Source organism: Scylla paramamosain, chromosome 22, assembly GCF_035594125.1.
Source record: "Scylla paramamosain isolate STU-SP2022 chromosome 22, ASM3559412v1, whole genome shotgun sequence".
Taxonomy (NCBI): Eukaryota; Metazoa; Arthropoda; class Malacostraca; order Decapoda; family Portunidae; genus Scylla; species Scylla paramamosain.
In genome coordinates, this window is record NC_087172.1 from 9,654,787 (window position 1) to 9,679,789 (window position 25,003).

General features: G+C 41.1%; 1 long non-coding RNA gene across 1 annotated transcript; it reads right to left on the bottom strand.

The window, feature by feature from the left end:
* Positions 1-16,872: 16,872 nt before the first annotated feature.
* LOC135111856 (uncharacterized) lies at positions 16,873-24,560 on the bottom strand. Its single transcript, XR_010273925.1, has 2 exons — positions 23,557-24,560; positions 16,873-17,988 (listed from the first exon to the last, which is right to left on the bottom strand). It is a non-coding gene; the product is annotated as an uncharacterized LOC135111856 (long non-coding RNA).
* Positions 24,561-25,003: the final 443 nt, after the last annotated feature.

Here is a 25,003-nt window from a genome sequence, read left to right on the forward strand (position 1 = left end):
ATATATATATATATATATATATATATATATATATATATATATATATATATATATATATATATATATTTTTTTTTTTTTTTTTTTTTTTTTTTTTTTTCTTTTTTCTTTTTTTTTTTTTTTTTTTCCACATAGAAGTATAAATATCAGGAGTGAAGTGGAAGAAAGTACTGCAATAAAGGGTGTTCATAGTATACACCAAAATTTAGATGAGTGTAAATATGAAAACATGGCATAACATACACAGCACCGGTTCGGCCCTCTTCACAACAATGCAGCCAAGTGAACACACTAGCTCGCCACGATGAGCAGCAACAATTCTCATTACGCGTTCATATATACCCTATCAGGCAATACTACTAAGAATTTCGGTCCTGCATTTTTAATATGTACCAGGCTAAATACTGGACAATGCCACGCATTTTGTGGGCCGGCTCTAGTCATCAAGGCCCACATCACCTTGACTTTTCAAAGTAACAATCAACACACATACACGCGCATTTTCCAGTACTGAACATTGTCCACGTAGGAGGAAGAGTCAGTAGGCACCTGCCGAAACGATAATTACTCCCAGTGATGGGTAAAGCACTGGATCAGGGGGTGCTGTGAACTTATCATTAAACCCAGCTGTGACTTCACTGAATGTTTCCCTTTGTGTCTCACAACACAAGGGGCCAGTCACAGCCTGACCTCTAAAAACAACTCTTTTCCTCCACACAAAACTACAACACAAACACCCTTCACTCAAAAATTAAAAATTATCATGGCGACTCCTACACCAGCCTCGGAGTCCCTATCTAGGGAGGGGACCACAAATGTTCCCAGGTCGGACTGCTCTTTTGAAACCGACCCTAAGTGTCTTCACATCCTCCTCAACTTTTTCTTCATTAACTTCGGTCTTAGGTCTAATTTTCAATCTGTAGAACACCACCTCTCCTTTTTCTAAACCTCATCTTCTTTTCCTCACTGAAACACAGGTGTGTGAGGCAACTGACAGTAGCCCCTTTTCTGTTTCCTCCTATTTTCCCTATCATCATTTTCAATCCAAAGCTGGATGTTGCGTCTATTTGCGCAACGACTTAACCTGTTTCCGTGACCACGCTCTTGAAACTTTCGAGTTTTCCACCATCTGGCTACAACTACAGAGTCACTCTCATACTAAATTTATCTGTGCTGTATACCTCTCACCTAACTTCTCTGACTAAAAGAAATTCTTTGACTATTTAACTTCCAAAGTGTAGCATAGTCTGACTCTCTTCCCTTTTGCAGATATCTCCATTCTTGGAGACTTCAGTGTTCACCACCAGCTTTGGCTTTCCTCTCCCTTCACTGACTATCCTGGTGAACTAGCCTTCAACTTTGCTATCCTCCACGACCTAGAATAATTGATGCACACCCTACTCGTATTCCTGACCGTCTTGGAGATACGCCCAACATTCTTGACTTTTTCCTGACCTCTAATCCTTTTGATTTTGCTATCACCTTCTTTTCTCCTTTGGGCTCCTCTGATCACAATCTCATATCTGTATCTTGTCCTATCGCTCCAATCCCTCCTCAGGATCCTCTTAAGCGGAGGTGCCTCTAGTGTTTTGCCTCTGCTAGTTGGGGGGACCTGAGGAGGTATTTAGCTGATATTCCTTGGAATGACTACTGCTTCCTTGTCAGAGACCCGTCTTTGTCTGCCAAGCGCATAACAGATATGATAGTGTCTGGCATGGAGGCGTACATTCCTTATTCTTTTTCTCGACCTAAACCTTCCAAACTTTGGTTTAACACAGCTTGTTCTCGTGCCATACATGATAGAGAGGTGGCCCACAAAAGCTACAAAAGTCTTTCATCACCAGAATCTCATTCACTTTATATTTCTGCCCGGAACCATGCCAAGTCTGTTCTCCAACCAGCCAAAAACTCCTTCATTAACAGAAAGTGTCAAAATCTTTCAAGATCTAACTCTCCTTGTGACTTCTGGCATCTAGCCAAAATATCTCCAAAAACTTTGCTTCTTCTTCTTTCCCTCCTTTATTTCAACCAGATGGCACCACTGCTATCACATCTACCTCTAAAGCTGAAGTCTTCGCTCAAACCTTTGCTAAAAATTCTACCATGGATGATTCAGGGTTTGTTCCTCCCTCTCCTCCACCCTTTGACTACTTCATGCTACCTATTAAAATTCTTCGTAATGATGTTTTCCATGCCCTCTCTGGCCTAAACCTTCAGAACGCTTATGGACCTGATATGGTCCCTTCTATTGTTCTCCGAAACTGCGCTTCCGTGCTTGCATCTTGCCTAGTCAAACTCTTTCAACTCTGTCATCATTTACCTTTCCTTCTTGTTGGAAGTTTCCCTACATTCAACCTGTTCCTAAAAAGGGTGACCGTTCTAATCCTTCAAACTACTGTTCTATTGCTTTAATTTCCTCCCAATCTAAAGCTTTTGAATCTATCCTCAACAGGAAGATTCTTAAACATCTATCACTTCACAACCCTCTATCTGATCGCAAGTATGAGTTTCGTCAAGGGCGCTCTACTGGTCATCTTCTGGCTTTCTTCACTGAGTCTTGGTCATCCTCTTTTAGAGATTTTGGTGAAACTTCTGCTGTTGCCTTAGATATATCAAAAGCTTTTGACAGAGTCTGGCACAAAGCTTTGATTTATAAACTACCCTTCTACGGCTTCTGTACTTCTCTCTATAACTTCATCTCAAGTTTCCTTTCTGACCTTTCTATTGCTGCTGTAGTAGACGGTCACTGTTCTCCTAAATCTATTAATAGTAGTGTTCCTCAGGGTTCTATCCTGTCACCCACCCTCTTCTTCTTATTCATCAATGATCTTCCAAACCAAACTTCTTGTCCTATCCCTTCCTACGCTGATGATAACACCCTGCACTTTTCCACGTCTTTTCACAGACGTCCAACACTTCAGGAAGTAAACATTTCACGCAGGGAAGCTACAGAACGCCTGATTTCTGATCTTTCTAAAATTTTTGTTCGGGGCAGAGCAAACTTGGTATAGTTCAATGCCTCAAAAACTCAATTCCTCCATCTATCAACTCGACACAACCTTTCAGACAACTATCCCCTCTTCTTCAATGACACTCAACTGTCCCTCCTCTTCTACATTGAACATCCATGGTCTGTCTTTTACATATAAGCTGAACTGGAATCTTCACATCTTTCTTCTTTCTTCTTTCTCTCACCCTTATTATGTCCACCTCTCTAATACAAGAGTTAACCAGTATTCTCAGTCATTCATCCCTTTCTCTGGTAAACTCTGGAACTCCCTGCCTACGTCTGTATTTCCACCTTCCTATGACTTGAATTCCTTCAAGAGGGAGGTTTCAAGACACTTATCCTTCAGTTTTTGACTACCGCTTTGGACCCTTTTCTGGGACTGACATCTCAGTGGGCTTTTTTTTTATTGGATTTTTGTTGCCCTTGGTCAGTGTCCCTCCTACATAAAAAAAAAAAAGTCTCTCACATGGGACAATGGGCTTGCTAATGACGGATAGGAGAAGATAGCTATTTTCTTGAAACCCAGAAAGCACGCTCTTTATCAAAAAGTTTGAGATCAATTATTAGTGTCTAGCCAGTGCCTGCAGTTAAACAAGAATTATCTCTGCTTCGGGATGAACGGGTGGCTTCCGCCGTGTGATACGGATGGCACGTCACGCCCACTGCCCAGAATAACAAGATAACGTCACTGCCAGACCACGAGACGCCAGAAGCTTGCCCACTGACGTCACCGAGTCTCAGTTCATGGGATGCATTAACTTGGTGACGTCATGGGAAAAAGCCGCTAGTCAAATCGAGTGATTATTATTATGTGATCCTCACCTATTCGGGACGACGATCCCAAGAATGAAGGAGTAATCAGATGAATCTTCTACTCTGACCGAGTACATGCCACTACACCCCACTTCACGCTCTCTCCTCTCCCATCATCCACCTTCCTTTACTCTCGGGTTCTTCCGGAAGTCATCCACTATTACTAGGAACCGGCCGATCCCCTACGTTCACTTGACAAAAGGAAGAACCAGCTTGCAACCTAATTCTATCAGTACAGCAAATAATTAAAACAGTTTCACTCGTTAATCACTCCAACAAACCATGCCACCACACGGTTAGTACATCTCGCGGGACCTGCCATGCTGCGTCGCCAAAATGATGAGTGGGAGGCTGAAGGTGCGACATCTCTCACCTGCCCATCCCACCATCTTCACAGCCTTCCTTGCGACTGTAGCCTTCTTGTTGGCTCTGACTACATAGGCTATTTCTGGCACCCCTGCGCGGCTGCTGGATGACGGGGAGTGCGAAACGCCACTTTCCTTTTGCTCCCTTCTTCGAAGGAGAAACTGACAAGTATAAATGCCTGCTATGGAGACATGTGTGGCCATTGACAGCACGGGAACAACTCAACGGGACTGGTGTGTTTGGGTGGGCGCATCTCCACAGAGGTACCGCCTTGTTGTGAGAGGGTATGCGGACATCATTGGCCGCTTCCCGGTAACGTGGAGGTGGATGATACCTATGTAAAAGTAATGATATGATTTATTATTTTCGTACAAATTACTTCAGTGATCTAACTACCATCATTCTAAAATTAAAGAAATATATATATATTATATATGACAGTGTATATGTAAGCACCTAACTAATGCTGATTATGAGAAAGGGTGGCGCGGGCAGCGGGAGAATGGGTATATTTAGCTTCTGCACAGCCAGGGTCAAAGTAAGGCCCCGCGGCTGTCCTGCCGGTGGATGGCGTTACAAACGAAATGGTATGCGTGTCTTCTCCGAGTGTCTCGGCTAAATTATCTCTCATGACACACAGAGCAATATCGTCCGTGCGGGATGACATTAAATTTTACTCATACCTGTCCTACCATGATATCAAAAACAAAAAATACATAAATAAATAAATAAATAAAAATATATGCCAGCGTTTTCCGCAGAGGCCTGGGGAAAGGTAATTAATGTGAGGAAGAAGGGAGCAAAGGACAGCCTAATATACACAGTCAACATTTTTTTAATTCTGATAAAACGTGAGGCAGCAGCAAACAACAAGGGGTGTTGCCTGCGGGTCCGCACGGCCCTGCAGGAGGTCCCGCCCGCTTCATCCTTGAACTAATTCCGTTCATGAGCCAGCCTTAGCGCCACGCTTAACATTCCTGGCACACGGCTGCTCTCCTACATGCCACATTTGCTTTCTTCATATAATATTTACTTGCATATTGTTCACTCTCCAATCCCAGTCTACCTTCCACTCCGTTCCGAGACCAATGAGAATCTGGTCAAATTATGAAGAACATGAAAAAATAAGAAAATAAGGGAAGCTATAAAAGGCCCATAAACCTACATCTTTATTGACTTTTACTAACGATCTGATAACTGAGTCTATTTCATTCATCTACCACTCTATTTAAGAATCAATCTCTTCATATATATATATATATATATATATATATATATATATATATATATATATATATATATATATATATATATATATATATATATATATATATATATATATATATATATATATATATATATATATATATATATATATATATATATATATATATATATATATATATATATATATATATATATATATATATATATATATATATATATATATATATATATATATATATATATATATATATATATATATATATATATATATATATATATATATATATATATATATATATATATATATATATATATATATATATATATATATATATATATATATATATATATATATATATATATATATATATATATATATATATATATATATATATATATATATATATATATATATATATATATATATATATATATATATATATATATATATATATATATATATATATATATATATATATATATATATTTTTTTTTTTTTTTTTTTTTTTTTTTTTTTTCCTCTATTACGTGGGAAGTGGGTTACCCTGCGAAATCTGTGAGATGGCTCAGTCCTGCTTTCTCGCTCAAATCATACAAGATGAACATAACATAAGAACATAAGAAATAAAGGAAGCTGCAAGAAGCGACCAGGCTTACACGTGACAGTCCCTGTATGAAATATACTTACCTATTTCCATCTATTATCCCCATCCATAAACTTGTCTAATCTTCTCTTAAAGCTCTCTAGTGTCCTAGCACTAACTACATGATTACATGAGTCCGTTCCACTCATCTACCACTCTATTTGAGAACCAATTTTTTCCTATCTCCTTCCTAAACCTAAATTTTTCAAGCTTGTACCCGTTATTTCTTGTTCTACCCTGGATGCTGATCCTAAGAATTTTGCCTACATCCCCCTTGTTATAACCCTTATACCACTTAAAGACTTCTATCAGGTCCCCTCTTAACCTACGTCTCTCTAAGGAATGTAAATTTAACAGCTTCAACCTCGCCTCGTAAGGAATACTCCTCATTCCCTGTATCCTTTTAGTCATTCTCCTCTGTACTGATTCTAATAGGCCTATATCTTTCCTGTAATGTGGGGACCAGAACTGCACAACGTAGTCTAGATGAGGTCTGACCAGCGCCAAGTATAACTTTAATATTACTTCCGGCCTTCTACTTTTAACACTCCTAAAAATTAATCCTAGTACCCTATTTGCCCTGTTTCTGGCTTCTATGCATTGTTTCCCTAGACGGAGTTCAGAGTTAACTATAACTCCTAAATCTTTCTCGTACCCTGTACCTACCAGAGTTTGGTTGTTTAATGTGTACCTATTGTGTGGGTTTCCTCTACCTACGCTAAGCACTTTGCAATTATTGATATTAGATTGCATTTGCCATCTATCCGTCCATTCATTCATTTTATCTAAATCTGCCTGCAAGGCGATGCCATCCGATTCTGACCTAATTAATCTACCTATCTTTGTGTCATCCGCAAATTTACTAACATCACTACTAATTCCACTATCCAAGTCACTGATATATATTAGAAATAACAATGGCCCTAATACTGATCCCTGTGGCACCCCACTAATTACATGACCCCACTCGGATTTAGAGCCGTTTATTACCACTCTCTGTCGCCTGTCGCTAAGCCATGACCCTATCCAGCCTAACACCTTCCCATCTATCCCGTGTGCCCTAACCTCTCTCAGGAGCCTTTGATGGGGTACCTTGTCAAATGGTTTACTAAAGTCCAGATATAAGATATCATAACTATCACCATTATCTACTGCCTCGTACACCTTACTGTAAAAACTTAACAAATTTGTCAGGCAAGACTTCCCCTTCGTGAAGCCATGCTGTGACTGATTTATCAAGTTATGTTTGTCTAAAAGTTCCCCAATGTTCCTCGCTATTATTGACTCTAACATTTTACTTACAACTGAAGTTAAGCTGACAGGTCTATAATTAGATGCTAAAGTTTTATCTCCTTTCTTAAAGATGGGTACTACATTAGCCTGCCTCCACATTACTGGTACCTCACCCGACTCCAGTGATTTCCTAAAGACAGAAACTAACGGCTCACTAATAATCTCTTTACATTCCTTAAGTACTCTGGGGTATATTTCATCAGGTCCTGGTGACTTGAACTTTTTTAGCCTATCTATCTCCTGTTCCACTATCTCCCTAGTTATGGAAATATCTGTCAGCTTCTCATTCTCATCTGCTCTAAACACCTGTTCACTACCTGGCATATCTGCATGTTTTCCTGGGTGAAGACAGTTAAAAAATACTCATTCAGAAGTTTACTAATCTCCTCCCCAGAACTAACCAGCTCCCCATCTGCTGCCTTTAATGGACCTATAGTATCCTTATTCTTCGTCCTGTATACCTGATAAAATCCCTTGGGATCTGTCTTCGCCTGGCTGGCTACCTTTAATTCACAATTGTTCTTAGCTTTCATGAGATAGCGAACACCTAACTTGTGACATAGTTACTACGTGGAATTGACCCCAGTACTTAGAATGGTCCCGAACGTAAATTACCGATTGTTATTACACCGCCTCGTGGTGACGGGGTTCCCTGTAAAAGAATCTGCTGCGAGATAAGAAGGCATATATTAAAGTCACCATCATCCTCTCAGCTGGCGACACGGACTGCCATCTTGCCAATGTTCTTATAGGCGTCATTTTCACCCACATTTGTTTATTCTTGTTTATTATTGTTATTATTATTATTTTTTATATTTGATTTCTATTTATTTATCTATTCATTTTAATCTATTTATTTACTTTATTTTTTATTTATTTGTTTATTTATTTTTATTTTTTTTTTATTTATTCATTTACTTATTTTTATTTACTTATTTATTTATTTTTTTATTAGTGGTCTTCTCGCGATATTACCATGGGCTACAGGCTACAGCCCGGCCCAAATTGACACTAACCCTGCTTGCATCGCCGCCACAGACTACCGAGTATCAGATGAGTGATGCTGCCTTGTACATAAGGAAAGACGTCATAAAAAGAAAAGGAACAATGCAAATAAGGAAGAAAATTTGATACATTTACGTAAGTGCTGCACCAAGTGACACGTCGCCCGTGCATGCTCATACGTCCAGCCTGCTGCCTGCATACTGTCTTCCGCCACCACACACACACACACACACACATATATATATATATATATATATATATATATATATATATATATATATATATATATATATATATATATATATATATATATATATATATATATATATATATATATATATATATATATATACATTTGTGTGTGTGTGTATATATGTGTATTTATTTACTTATTAATTTACCTATTTCTCGAATTCGATGTATACATTCATTCATTTATCTGCTCATATATATGATTCTATTACAATGAAGTAAAGCATCCACAGGAATAAAAAAATAAAGAATAAAACAGGAAAGGAAAGTACAAGAATGCAGCAACAGCAAGAACAAGACGAGCACGATGAACAAGAAAAGATGGCAAAAGTAGGAAGTGGAGGTGTATGAGACTGAGGAGTCACACACGCCAGGAGGCAAGGCGCCAACACTCTGCTACTATTTTTGCCCATGACGCCGCTTTCCTCCTAACGCAGCCCTGGCACGGCGGCAGCCCCGGTGACTGGCCTCAATCCCTTACATCCTTACCCCGTTCCCTCACGAGTCTGTCGTACACTCCCTTACATTTCCTGCTTCTGAGTAATAGTGAGCAGGAATAGCTATCAGTCCATTATTATGTTCATTCTCTACAGACTGACAAAACTAATGCTACCACAAGGTAAGATGACGGGCATGGCGGCAGCGAGGCCACAACGGTGCTCTATAGGAGAAAGAGGGGGGGACTGAGACGAGGAAGGGGTGGATGAGACAGACATTGGATGTGGCACTTGGCTTGGCTGGCAGCAGCAACGGGGAAGACTGTCCCATCCTACCCTCGTGCATCACACCCAGCAAACACACCACCAGACTCATCAGATATGCGAAGTTTCTGTCGGGGCGGAGCACTGACGACCTTTGCGCGAATCCCCCACGCCAGCACCACGGCGCCCCCCGAGCTCTTCAGTAAGGGACTATGCCCTTCAGGTTGACCTCGGCTGTGCTCGGGATGGAGGCGGCGAGAGGCTGGTTCCACCTGTGCCTCATCCCGGGTTACTCACACACATTCGTCCTTCCCAACTCCCCACGCTCTCTCTCTCTCTCTCTCTCTCTCTCTCTCTCTCTCTCTCTCTCTCTCTCTCTCTCTCTCTCTCTCTCTCTCAAAGGAATGAATAATTTACTGTATTCGGAGATTTCCATGTGGGCGCGCGTGAGTGTGTGTGTATTTATGCATATGCATTCACACCTACGGACGGATGCACGTGTTCTGTAACTCACCTTCTGTCCAGTACTGTGTGTGTGTGTGTGTGTGTGTGTGTGTTGCATTTGTGAGCACACCTCCATGTATGCACGTGAGTGAACACCACTCTCTCTCTCTCTCTCTCTCTCTCTCTCTCTCTCTCTCTCTCTCTCTCTCTCTCTCTCTCTCTCTCTCTCTCTCTCGAGCGGTTCCTACACTATCTTCTGCCAAGTATCGACCCACCCCCTCACTGCATCACCACCACCACCACCACTAACACCAATTCCCCTCCCAAGACGGACCCTAACCACCACCACCACCTCCACTGCCCAACCTTACCACCATCACCACCACTGTTATAACCACATTCACCACAACCCCTTATCACCACTTCCACACTATCTACACATCCCCTTGCCACCACCTCTCCACTGTCCCTACCACCACACACCACACCCTCCTATCATCACCACTATTCCTGCCACAACACCACCATGACACCACACAAGCACAGACCCCTAGCACCACCATCATCACCATCATCACCACGCCACTCTTACATTCACCATCAATATCACCAGCACCACCATTATTAGAACCATCATCTTTCATCACACCTCTTTACCACAAGCGTCACCACTATCACCCATCACCATAACCCATCACCACCACCACAACCAACACCACCACCACCGACAGAACCATCGCCACTGCCACCACTAAAACTACCATTATCTTATCCTTTCACCCACACCACCGTCAATGTTAGATCTCCCACCACCACCACCACTACCACCACACAGCCATATCAACACTACCCCAAAGTTCCTATATCTTCGCTTCCATTAATAATACTACTACCACCATATCATCACATTAACATCACCACCACCACCACCACAACCACAACAACAACAATGTTTACTGAATAACATCACCATCACCACTATTATCACCACCACCGGCACCAACACCACATCCAACGATCAGCACCACCATCATTACCGCCACCACCGACACCACAAGCATCCCCTCCACACCACCACCACCACTACCAGCGCTGCATCCCACACCAGCACGGTCGGCGCGGTGGTGTCACATAGTCACATTTGGCTGCTCTGCACAGTGCTCTTATTGCTGCAAAATTTTGGAATCTTCACATACTGGATTGGTGCTGCACTAGTCGCATCCCATATGATAAGGCCATAATAATCCCACCTACACGTACAATAGGACCTGTTTCTCTCTCTCTCTCTCTCTCTCTCTCTCTCTCTCTCTCTCTCTCTCTCTCTCTCTCTCTCTCTCTCTCTCTCTCTCTCTCTCTCTCTCTCTCTCTCTCTCTCTTATTTGCGTATGTTATATTTGTGAGCACTAATACGTGGCAAACTCGATGTACTTATCAAAATTTATGTCTAACTTCTTTAGGGAAAATAATTTGACCTTGTCAATATGCACGTGAACGTCAAATGAGGTCCGTGATAACAGTCATCTATTTCCTATAGACATATACTGGGCCTTTTGGTATTTGATAATTAATAATTATTGTAAGATACATTTTTTTTCTTTTCTTTACATATTCTTTGGCTCAACAGATTAAGTCTTTATGAATGAACTGTGTGTCATTAGCATATTGCATGATGAGAGAGAGAGAGAGAGAGAGAGAGAGAGAGAGAGAGAGAGAGAGAGAGAGAGAGAGAGAGAGAGAGAGAGGTAGGGGGACAGGTGAGAAATGGGGGGAGGAGCAGGGAAGGAGAGGCAGTGGGGGTAGGGAGAGAGAGGCGAGGAGTGCGGCTCGACAACACTATTGATTTCCCGGCTGGGTCCCTTCACACCCTGCCTTCGTGTGTCCCGTGCGCTTCTCTGTTTCTTTTCCTACCTCTTACCTATCGTTCCCATTCCACACGTGCTCCCTTGGTCCGTCCCGGAGACACCTTCATGCCATTCTCGTAACACAACTTTCAATTCTTTAGTGGTGCTTGTTTACTGATCACCCTCTCCCCCACAATGTGTTATTGGTGTACTGCCACTGTACTATCTCACATGCACTCTTTATGGCCGGGTATATGTAGCATATACTCTTGTTTTTACTAAGGCTTAGGTACTTTTTTTCTGCAGCTGAGCGTAATTTGGTTTATTTTTGCTCTTACTTTTTCTTGCGGCGGCGACGGCGGCGGCGGCGGCGGCGACGGCAGGAGCCTTTATGTCACCTACTTGCCCCATTGTCGACTTTGGTTTTTATCCTTTTTACGTGGCCTGTTCCACGAAGTCCTACTATGTAATGTGGTATTTTCACTTATACCTGACACTCACACTCTCTTCATTTACCCTTAGCTACTTTCCGTACAGATTTATTATTCGTTTTCTTTACTTGTAGTGGTTCTCTTCTCCGTTGATTTATGTCTGTATGCATGTAACGTTCTTCATAGATAGTCAGAGATAGCTAAAACCAGTATTATTGATGTGATATTCCGCTTAGTATTGCCTTCACTGTCATTGTTTATTAGTATACGACGAAATAGTAGTACTTGTAGTTGTAGTAATAGTAGTAGTAGTAGTAGTCACAAAAACAGTGAATGAAGCGGTGGTAGAATCAGAAGCACCACCATTACACTAATTCTGCTGAGAGTCAGAAGGGAGACAGCAGCAGCGGAGAGGAAAGAGCGCGGACAGGTCAGTGAAAGGAAGGCAGCGAAAGGTTAAACGTAACGTGTCGCGTAGGAGGGCAGGGAAGGGCGGGAGGATAGGTCACAGGGTTAGACAAATGCCGTAATGAATACTGCAGCCCCCACAGCCTTGTCCCTCGTCATAGCGAAGGTCAGGTCAGGGGTCAGGTCAGGTATAGGTCAAGTGTCGTGTCTACGTTTCGTGCATGACACTCGTTTAATCACGAGGTCATGGCGAACAAGGAGGTCCCTTTGTAATGACTGTGACCTTGGCGTGTAATTATTGTAGTGGTAGTGACGGTGGTGGTGGTGGTGGTAGTGGTGTGCTGATTACAGTCATGTTAATAATAAATTTGATGGTGGTGGCGGTGGTGATGATGGTGGTGGTAGTGGTGATGGTGGTAGTGGCTGGTAGTGGTTATGATTATAGTAATAATGGGGATAACGGTACATTTGGTGGTGATTGTGGTGGTGATGGAGATCGTGGTGGTGGTGGTGGTGGTGGTGGTGGTGGTGGTGGTGGTGTTAGTGGGTGTAATATTGGCGATGGTGGTGATGACGATGGTGGTGGTGGTGGGAAGTCGTGGGTAGTATTGGAGGTGGTGGGTGGTGGTAGTGGTGGTGGTGGTGATGGTGGTGGAGGTCTTGGTGGTTATGGTGGAATCGATGCTCCTTCATCTCCTCTCGTGTGTTGGGCGTTGGCAGCGGACCACGCCCAGTCCCGTCCAGCCAAGTCAAGCAGAGCCCAGCCAGTCCACCCCCAGCACACTCTAACCCAATTCCGCCCCGCCCTACTCATCATGGCGAGGCCCAGCACAAACCCTCATTTGGCCAGTATACAGAGACTCATGAATCTGGTACTTTCTAGTGACTTGGTGAAAAGAGGAAAAAATTTATTAACAACACAGATGAGCCACGTTTAATATTGGCTAGGGAAGCAGTGTTGGAAGATTGGCGTCTAGTATTTCCGAACAGAACATGAAACAAAGATATGACTCTGTCTACAAATATTTCTCCCTTGACATTCCCTTCCTTAAATCAGGATTAATTAGAGGCAGATTTTTTCCAACAAAGTGATCTTTCAAAGGTTTCCAGCTATCACTCCTTTTTTTTTTTTTTATCAGGCGTAGACACTAACTCCTATTAAGGTGCGAAAGAAGTAACTGGCTAAAGTAAAAAAGAAGACATTTGTGGTGACCAGTTGTACTGTGTAGGTTTGTAATTCACTCTAGTGCGTGGGTTGCTTAGGTGGCGCCTTATTTGTATACCAAGCTGCTCTCCAAGCACTCTCTTCCTTCTCCTCATGCCTTCCCCTGCCCTCCATTGCCGACACCATCCCTCCACCTCAAGGCTCAGACTCAGCACCTGTGTTCGTATCAGGTGAGGCACTGACATAGTGGTCTGCTACGCGGCTACCCCAACCCGACACCGCCGCCGCCGCCGCTGCCGCCGCCGGCGCCACTACCACCACAACAACAGTAACAACAACAACGACGACGAAGACGACTACAGCAGACATAGCAGTAGTAGCAGCACCACAAACCAGCACCAGCAGTAACATCAACAACAACAACAACAAAAACAACAACAAAAACAATAGCAACGATGACAACAGCAATGACGACAGGCGTCGACGATGATAATAACAATGATGACAATGATAACAACAGGTCCCTTAACTCTAATGCATGTCCTTGAGTTCAGATAATCATGTCCAGTATAGCGTCATCTGTCATCCACCAAAAGTCTCCTCGCCCGCGCCACACCGACACGCCCACTCGCCCGACGAGGAAAGGTCGGGGATCCGTGGGCTCGTGGCAGTAAAGTTCAGAGGCGAACATGGGAGCTCTCGCCCTCCAGAGCGTCAACACAAGACGTCAACAGGAAATGTTAGCAGGAAATGGACACACGTACACACACACACACACACACACACACACACACACACACACACACACACACTTACACTATAGTAATCAACAAGAAAAAGAAAGGAGAGAAAAGTGAGAACACAGTTACTAAACAGAACACGAAACAAAAGTTCCTTAAAACACAAGAGAAAAAAATAGGATGAGATACAGAAACCACACCAAAAGTCAAAATAATAAGCCCAAGTATAACAGGAAACAGAAAGAGAGAGAGAGAGAGAGAGAGAGAGAGAGAGAGAGAGAGAGAGAGAGAGAGAGAGAGAGAGAGAGAGAGAGAGAGAGAGAGAGTGCCCAAGTCTTATTCATTGTCATCATAAAGTTTGTTGTCCACGAACATTCTCACAGTACGGAATCAACTACCTACCCATCACACACAACACTTCATTAAACACATAGCCACGATTCGCCTACAAATGCAACATAATATATTATAGAAGTTCATTTTCTACTCAAGATTTACTTCCGTGATCCAGTTGACGAAATAAAGTATTTTTTTCTTATGAAATCTCGCCTGAGAATAATAAAATTATAAAACAATATCTATAAATAAGCAAAAAGTGACAACGTCATCCTTACTGATTCACCCTCCATAACCACTCCGTGATTCATGAAGTTGCCTCACCTGTGACTTGTACTTGACGGCAGGTATCCATTCCTGGAGTTCTTGGCAGCCCACGTCACCTGCTGCTTTGGATGGTTTTCTTCATTACCTTGACGTAACTTATTATTGTAGGGTCGCAGGTTTACCAGACAATATTAATTCTCCATTCAGTACACCTACCAGTGAGCTCCTGGTCTTTCGTTGTTCTCTCTCTCTCTCTCTCTCTCTCTCTCTCTCTCTCTCTCTCTCTCTCTCTCTCTCTCTCTCTCTCTCTCTCTCTCTCTCTCTCTCTCTCTCTCTCTCTCTCTCTCCCTGTGTGTGTGTGTGTGTGTGTGTGTGTGTGTGAATATAAAAATAAACGATGCAAAATTTCCGATTTTTTTTTTTTTTTTTTTGGATGTTATACAACTTAGAACAATACAATTGACGAAAGAATCCCATCACGTGATCCTGCAAACGATGACAGTCTTCTTACAAACACACAAGTTAACCTCATAATAGTGAGAAATTCCTTACACCTTGCAGTTCTTGTTCATCTGTACATCGAAACATCTCGCCACCGAACCCGATCATCCATCACCATACCCTGCCTGCCACCTAACCTCCAGCTACAGTCGTCTTCTACTGCCACACTCACCCAGGTACCACCAACCAGTCAGTCTCCTCAAGGATATGCCAGACACCCTGATGGATTACTCGCTATTAGCTCTGCTCACATCCCAGTCAAGAAGGGGATTATATGTAAGGTGTGTGTGTGTGTGTGTGTGTGTGTGTGATTAATGTTTGTGTAACCCTATACATATAAGTACAGTATACATCTAACTGTACATATATGTATAGTATATATGTATGTCTGTAAATAACAGTTTGGCAGTAATGCTGATGTGGATAATCTTGCAGACTCAGATGGTGGTGACTGAGTGCCTTGGCAAGACTGGGGAAGCTGTGACTATGGTGACTGTGGCGAGGGTGGGTATGGCATAATGGTGCTGTAGTAGAGGTGGTGTTTCAGTACAGGGTGACATAGCATTACGGAGGTCATCAATGTGGTGGTGATAGCATGTTGGTGACGACGTGAAGGTGTAGTCTTGGGAGTCGTGGTGCTGGAAGTCTGTGATGTGATAGTAGTGGTTATGAATGTGAGACGTAGTGGCGATCCTGAGGGAGCAGCGTGGTTGAGGCAGTGAGGGGTATGGCATGACATGGTACTATGGAAGTGGTGGTGTAATAGAAGCAACGATGAAATGTTGGGCGTGGCTTGAAAGCAGTGTGATGGCGGTGATGGCGGCAGTGGAGGCGGAGGCGGCGGCAGCATCGGTGGGTCAATGTGGCACGGGAAGCAAACATGGACGGCGATGATCAATACACGTGCAGCTCCCGTCATGCACAACAACACGTCCCGCAGACCGCGCCTCGATGGCTAAATCAAGTCTGTGGAGAATTGAGCTTTCCTTTCTTTATTATTTCTTATCGAGCGTTCTTCTCGTTACTCCATCAGGTATGTAATGTTGATGAGGGAGGAGAAGTCAAGGTTACGCAAGACACTGCGGCTAAGAGGACAGATCAAAGGAGGAGGCTGGAAAGAGTGAAAAAGAAAAAAAGTTATAGAAAATAACATGGAAAAGGAGATTAGAAAATGTCTGGAAATGGGAAGAAAATCAATAAAGAAATTAATGAGCTGTTAGAGAGACAAATAAAGAAAGATAAATGAAGTAATGAACGATAATATGAGAAAGGGAAGGAAAGTTAACGAAACAAGGAAACTGAAGACCAGACTATGATTTTAAGGGAAGGGAGTGGAAGAATGCGTAATAAGAACCTGGAGTAAAAGTATAAAGGGAAGGATATTCTGTCTTAAGATGAGAATATCCTTTATTGTATGGTAAGAGAAATATAGATGAGAATATCCTTTATTTTATGGTAAGAAAAATACATGTAGGAAGAATTCTGACAAAACCAGCAACAAAACTATATCCAGCAGTGAAAATAATAAAGCATAGCTGGCCCGGATGAACAGTAACTTCTATTCATCAAGCAACAAAGTTAGTGAAAGGGAATAAAGGATGTAATTATACCATATGTGGCATGAGTTGTGGCAGGATCAGGCAAGATGTGTACGGTGGTATGGTAGCGTGTGGTGAGTTGATTGGACTAACGTGATGATATGACACGGTGTGGTTGAGGTGTGTGTGTTGCTGGTGTGGTGAGCGACCCACAATACTGTGATGTGCTGCGAGGCACACTAAAGCTGGAGTGGTGACGTTGCGTGGTCCGGTTTGGTGTAATGGTGGCGAAGAAGAAGGGATGCAATGCATCAAAACCTAACTATTCTCAAGTAACAACTGCATGCAGCCCAAGGTGCGGCCTGAGGTAGTCAGCCTCACACCACCATCACCTGGTACCACCATAACCACCACCACCATTGTTGTCACTTGACATAATTTTAGTCCTAAATGTTGAAAGCAACACCTCGTATCACAATGGTGGAAAACTTTCTCAGCTGTGAAACTCCTTGAAACTCGGTTCAGACCACGGGCTGCAGCTTGTCCACGCTGTTTGTTTTCGAACCGCTGAAGATCTACAAGTGCAGCAGATTCCGGGCAGCAGTCTCGTGTCACTTCCTGCACGTCTGTATCATGATTAATGACGCAGCGACCAAGAGTTGATATTTTCTTTTTTTTTTCCAAAACCTGTGAATTGTTTCCTTCCTTCGGTTCCATCCTCTTCATTGCTCGGAGTGCAGGTCCTGTGTTGCCCGAGCAGCCGGAACGCACCAACCACAGACCTCGCCTGCGTACCTTCCGTGGATGCATCGACCAATGAACGTTCACCATCTGCTCGCTGGGACAGCACTCGGCCAATCAGGAAGACGAAAGGCGCCCACGTGCACAACGTCGGGTCCCGCAACACAGGCAGTCCGAGATCAATACTGTTGTCTCCTTGCAGTTGCCAATGATAGATTGATGTGCAGTAAGGACCCTCCACCTGCCAGTTCATCACACACGACATTATCTGAAAGATTCTCAGTCATCAAAGAATGACGGCAAGTGTGACATAAAGGTTTATAAAAACCGATGTACAAAGGATAGAGTAAAGGGAAGTGGGGAGGACGCAGGCGCCGCACCTTGCAGGAAGAGCGGCGCGCCGGCCGTCTGCTGCCTGGGAACCTTGCAACACCCTGGCCCTGGCCTCATTAAGCGGAGTTTCCGGCCATATTAGATATCTTTCTTCGTATCAACTACACCGGTGGGGCGCTATGGGATGAGTTAGGACAATCCTGAGACACCCTCATACGGTAGCCTCCATTTGAAAGGCTTCTCATATCACAGAGTGCTGAGTCTCCTGAAGCAACCTGCTACTGCTGTCACCATAGACTCGTGTATGTGTGTGTGTGTGTGTGTGTGTGTGTGTGTGTGTGTGTGTGTGTGTGTGTGTGTGTGTGCATATATACATTCCTGCCGGAAACTGATAATGTTCAAGCCATCGGCCAGTGACCGAAGAATACCCAAATCCTTTCTATCGACCCTGTCTTCGATAGCGACCACAGCAGGGACGTCTGAGGGGCACCATCAGCCTCTGCAAAGGTGTCATTCTAAAAGTCTGCTAGTGCCATTACTGATGGGAACCAACCGACTAATCCTCCAAAAAATATTAAAAATATAAGAGGCTCACCATAAGAGCCTCAAAGAAGACTATATATATATATATATATATATATATATATATATATATATATATATATATATATATATATATATATATATATATATATATATATATATATATATATATATATATATATATATATATATATATATATATATATATATATATATATATATATATATATATATATATATATATATATATATATATATATATATATATATATATATATATATATATATATATATATATATATATATATATATACTCGTATATATATATATACGTACCTGCGTACGTATGTACGTACGTATATATGTATGTATGTATGTATGTACGTACGTATGTACGTACGTATGTACGTACGTATGTATGTATATATATATATATATATATATATATATATATATATATATATATATATATATATATATATATATATATATATATATATATATATATATATATATATATATATATATATATATATATATATATATATATATATATATATATATATATATATATATATATATATATATATATATATATATATATATATATATATATATATATATATATATATATATATATATATATGTTTTGTAGGAGGGGCACTGGCCAAAGGCAACAAAAATACAACAAAAAAATAAATAAAAAAAAAACAATTAAATGTCGGTCCCCGAATAGGGTCCCTACCGGTAGTCAAAGATTTAAGGATAAGTGGAAATATTGAAGCAGGCAGGGAGTTCCAGAGTTTACCAGCGAAAGGGATGAATGATTGAGAATACTGGTTAACTCTTGTATTAAAGAGGTGGACAGAACAAGGGTGAGAGAAAGAAGAAAGTCTTGTGCAGTGTGGTTGCGCGAGGAGAAGAGGCATGCAGTTAATAAGATCACAAGAACAGTTAGCATGAAAATAGCGGTACAAGATAGCAAGAGATGCAACATTGAGGCGATGAGAAAGAGATTGAAGACAGTCAGTTAGAGGAGAGAAGTTGATGAGACGAAAAGGTTTTGATTCCACCCTATTTATAATATAAGAGCGGTATGATTGGAATCCCCCAGACGTGTGAAGCATACTCTATACATAGACGGATACGATCCCTGTACAGAGTTAGCTACTGGAAGGGTGACAAAAACTGGAGGAGACGTCTCAGAACCCCTAACTTCATAGAAATTGTTTTTAGCTAGAGATAAGAGGTGAAGTTTCCAGTTTAGATTATACTCGAAAGTAAAGGGTAGACCAAAGATGTTCAGTGTAGATGACAGTTGAGTGTCGTTGAAAGTTGTGTTTGGAAGGTTGTGTCGAGTTGACAGATGGAGGAATTGAGTTTTTGAGGCATTGAACAATATTAAGTTTGTTCTGCCCCAATCAGAAATTTTAGAAAGATCACAAGTCAGGCGTTCTGTGGCTTCTCTGCGTGAACTGTTTACTTCCTGAAGGGTTGGACGTCCATGAAAAGACACGGAAAAGTGCAGGGTGGTATCATTAGCGTAGGAGGGGATAGGACAAGAAGTTTGGTTTAGAAGGTCATTGATGAATAATAAGAAGAGAGTGGATGATAGGACAGAACCCTGAGGAACACCACTGTTAATAGATTTAGGAGAACAGTGACCGTCTACCACAGCAGCAATAGAACGGTCAGAAAGGAAACTTGAGATGAAGTTACAGAGAGAAGGATAGAAGAAGTAGTAGGATAGTTCGGTAGTCAAAGCTTTGTGCCAGACTCTATCAAAAGCCTTTTGATATGTACAAGACAGCAGCAAAAGTTTCACCAAAATCTCTAAAAGAGGATGACCAAGACTCAGTAAGGAAAGCCAGAAGATCCAGTACAGCGGCCTTGACGGAACCCATACTGGCAATCAGATAGAAGATTGTGAAGTGATAGATGTTTAAGAATCTTCCTGTTGAGGAAAGATTAAAAAAAAATGAATAAATAAAATAGACCTTGACGGAACCCATACTGGCAATCAGATAGAAGATTGTGAAGTGATAGATGTTTAAGAATCTTCCTTTTGAGGAAAGATTAAAAAAAAAAAAAATTAGATAAGGAAATTAAAGCAATAGGACGGTAGTTTGAGGGATTACAACGATATTTTTTTTTTAGGAACAGGCTGAATGTAGGAAAACTTCCAGCAAGAAGGAAAGGTAGATGTTGACAGAGTTGAAAGAGTTTAAGATGCAAACACGGAGGTGCAGTTTCGGAGAACAATAGAAGGGACCTCACCAGGTCCGTAAGCCTTCCGAGGGCATAGAAAACATAATTGCGAAAAATTTTAATAGGTAGTATGAAGTAGTCAGATGATGGAGGAGAGCGAGAAACAAACCCTGAATTATCTAAGATAGAGTTTTTAGCAAAGGTTTGAGCGAAGAGTTCAACATTAGAAATAGATGAGATGGCAGTGGTGCCAATAGGTTGAAATAAAGGAGGGAAAGATGAAGAAGCAAAATTATTGGAGATGTTTTTGGCTAGGTGCCAAAAGTCAGAAGTCACGAAGGGAGTTTAATCTTGAAAGATTTTGACACTTTCTATTAATGAAAGAGTTTTTGGCTAGTTGGATAACAGACTTGGCATGATTTGGGCAGAGATATAAAGCGCATGAGATTCTGGTGATGGAAGACTCAAGTACCATTTGTGGGCTACTACTCCATCATCTATAGCACGAGAACAGGCTGTGTTAAACCAATGTTTTAGGTCGAGAAAAAGAATGAAGAGTGTATCACCTCTGTTATGCGCTCAGCACACAAAGACGGTTCTCTGACATGGAAGCAGTGGTCATTCCAAGGAAAATCAGCAAAATATCTCCTCAGGTGCCCCCAACTAGCAGAGGAAAAACGCTAGAGGCACCTACGGTTAGGGGGATCCTGAGAAGGGACTGGAGCGATAGAACAAGATACAGATATGACACTGATCGGAGGAGCCCAAAGGAGAAGATATGGTAACAGCATAAGCAGATTAGAGGTTAGAGGAAAAGCTCAAGAATGCTGGGCGTGTCTCCAAGACGGTCAGGAATACGAGCAGGGTGTTGCACAAATTGCTCTAGATCGTGAAAGACAGCAGAGTTAAAGGCTAGCTCACTAGGATTGTCAGTGAAGGGAGAGGAAAGCCAAAGTTGGTGGTGAACATTGATGTCTTCAAGAATGGAGATCTTCACGAAAGGGAAGAGAGTTAGAATGTGCTCCACTTTGGAGATTAAGTAGTCAAATAATTCTTATTCAGAGGAGTTAGCTGAGAAGCATACTGCTTAGATAGATTAAGTTTGAGAGTGACTCTGTAGTCGTAGCCAGATGGTGGAAAACTCGGAAAATTCAAGAGCGTGGACACGAAAGCAGGTTAAGTCGTTGCGCAAAAACATCCAGTTTGGAATGAAAATGAGGATAAATAAAGTACAAGGGAACAGAAAAGGGGCTACTGTCAGTTGCCTTAGACACCTGTTTCAGTGAGGAAAAGAAGATGAAATTTAGTAGAGGAGAGCTAGTGTCCTACAGATTGAAAATTAGATCTAAGACCGCGAATGTTGCAGAAGTTAATGAAGAAAAGTTAAGGGGATGTCAAGACGCTTGCTTAGGTTAATAACAGAAGAGCAGTCCGAGCTGGGGATACTTGTGGTCAGCTCCCCAAATGGGGACTCCGAGGCTGGTGTAGGAGTCATCATGATATTTCTGAATTTTGAGTGAAGGGTGTGTGTGTAATTAGTTGCTTGTAGTTTTGTGTGAAGGAAGAGAGTTGCCATTAGAGGGCATGCTGTGACTGCCTCCTTGTGTTGTGAGCCACAAAGGGTAACGTTCAGTGAGGTCACAGCTGGGTTTAATGATAGGTTCACAGCATCCCCTGATCCAGTGCTTTAGACCTCATTGTGAGTAATTATATATATATATATATATATATATATATATATATATATATATATATATATATATATATATATATATATATATATATATATATATATATATATATATATATATATATATATATATATATATATATATATATATATATATATATATATATATATATATATATATATATATATATATATATATATATATATATATATATATATATATATATATATATAGAGAGAGAGAGAGAGAGAGAGAGAGAGAGAGAGAGAGAGAGAGAGAGAGAGAGAGAGAGAGAGAGGGAACTGGTTCCTAAATAGAGTGGTAGATGATCAGAACAGACTGAACAGTCAAGTTTTTATCAGCGAATCAATGGGAGCTTAAAAACAGGATAGACAAATGCAATGCATGAACAGAAATAGTCCTCCTGCCTTATTGCATCCTTCTTTCTTTTGATATTTTCTTACCCGACATTTCACCCCAACAGTACTGCTTCGGTCCTTTATGGGTATGGTCTTTTTATTTTTTATGCTCAAAGAAAGCAGACTTAGAAAAAATGTGCTGCTAATTATCTTCACAAAAAAAAAAAAGTAAAGAAGGACCCTTGAAACTAGTGCCTTAAGCAAAGTCAAGTTATAGAAAGGAGAAACACAGATTCAGACAGACTTCCAGAATTTACCAGTGAAGGAGATAAAAAAGTGGAGGTACTAGTTAACTCTTCCATTAGGGAGGTGGACAGAATAGGTGTGAAAGTGAGTAGAAAGTCTTCTGCAGTGAGGTTGTGGAAATGGGGAGGCATGCAGTCAGCAAGTTCATGAGAGCAGTGAGCATAAAAGCAGCTGTAGAATATAACAAGAGGTACATTGCTACAGAAAAGTGAGAGTGGTTGAAGAGAGTCAGTTAGAGGGGAGTCGATGAAGCGGAAAGCTTTTGACTCTACCTTATTTAGAGGCAACAGAACGCTTGACCTCTGGGTTTTTTTTTTTTTTTTTTTTTTTTCGGAGCAATCTATGACCTGATTTCACAGTCGCTTAATAACGTTCCTAAGCAAGAACCTCACCAACCTGGTAACAGGCATTACCAACATCTCAATCTGATTTCATAGTCTTTGTTTTCGTGGTTACGGTGTCGTGCCAAATCTCTCCCAGGTCCAAATTTCTTCCGGGTGACGCCACTGCGCATGCGCACCTGATGCTGCGCAGGCGACAGCATCAAAACATCATCCAAGTATTTTATATATTTTTTTACTTATTATCAACTTTTGAGGCTTTATTAGCAAATTACTATTGCCTTATTGTATGTGAATCTGTTAGTGTAGGAATGGGGCAAGTAAAGAAGAGCAATGAGTGATAACTGGGCACCAAAATCTTCCCTTGCCTATGTCAAGTCCTACCACCATGTTTTATATTTATGTATTTTACGTATTGTCAACATCGCTATGGAATTTTATTGACAAATTACTAATGTTTCATTGTCTGTGGAATATTTTAAACATAAAACATTGTGGTAGGATTTGACATAAGCAAAGGGAGAAGATTTTGGTGTTCTGTTATTCCTCACTACCCTTGTTTACTTGTCCCATTCTTGTCCTAATATATCCACATACAATAAAGTAATTCCATACCGACGTTGACAATACGTGAAATACAAAAATGTAAACCATGGTGGGAGGACTTGACATAGGCAAAGGAAGATTTTGGTGCCATATTATCACTCACTACCCTTGCTTACTTGCCCCATTCCTATGCTAACATATCCACGTACGAGTATAATAAAGTAATAGCAATTTGACAATAAAACCTCAAAAAAGTAGCTGATAATACGTAAAAATATATAAAATACCTAGATGATGTTTTGATGCTGTCGCCTCGATATGGTGCGCACGTGCAGTGGCGTCACCCCGGAGAAATTTGGACCTGAAAGAGATTTGCCACGACAACGGTGATCCCCAACCTGGTAACGATCGTAACAAGACCTTTGCTTCGGTAATGTTGGTATGCCGCAGCCCTCTTATTAGACAAAATGAGTCAATTCATGGCAAAAGAGCTGACCATGTCAGCACCAAAAGAGAGAGAGAAAGGCATGCAAAAATTGAAATACATCATTGGTGCCTTCAACACGCCTTATCCATCAACTGCAAACATGTTTGCAAACAAACATTAAAATTCTTTCCTTTGAATATATGTCTAATATTCGTTAAACTCTGTGTATGCCAACCAGGCACATATTAATCGTCTATTTCTCTCTTCCTCAATGTTGTACACATACATTGTTAGATTGACATATGGGTTTTATGGAAATAACCCTAGCTTACTAATTTTAAGATGGTGATTATTTGTTTCTCAGCAAAAAATATGATGCTTTTTTTTTTTTTTGATGATTTACCCATTGAAAGGATTAGCAATTAAATTAATGAACTGAATTAATCTAAACCTAGCCTAACGGAAACAAGCCTAGCCCTCTGCTGGAAATGATAATGTTATTTCAATACTATTTAATATTTCTCTTACG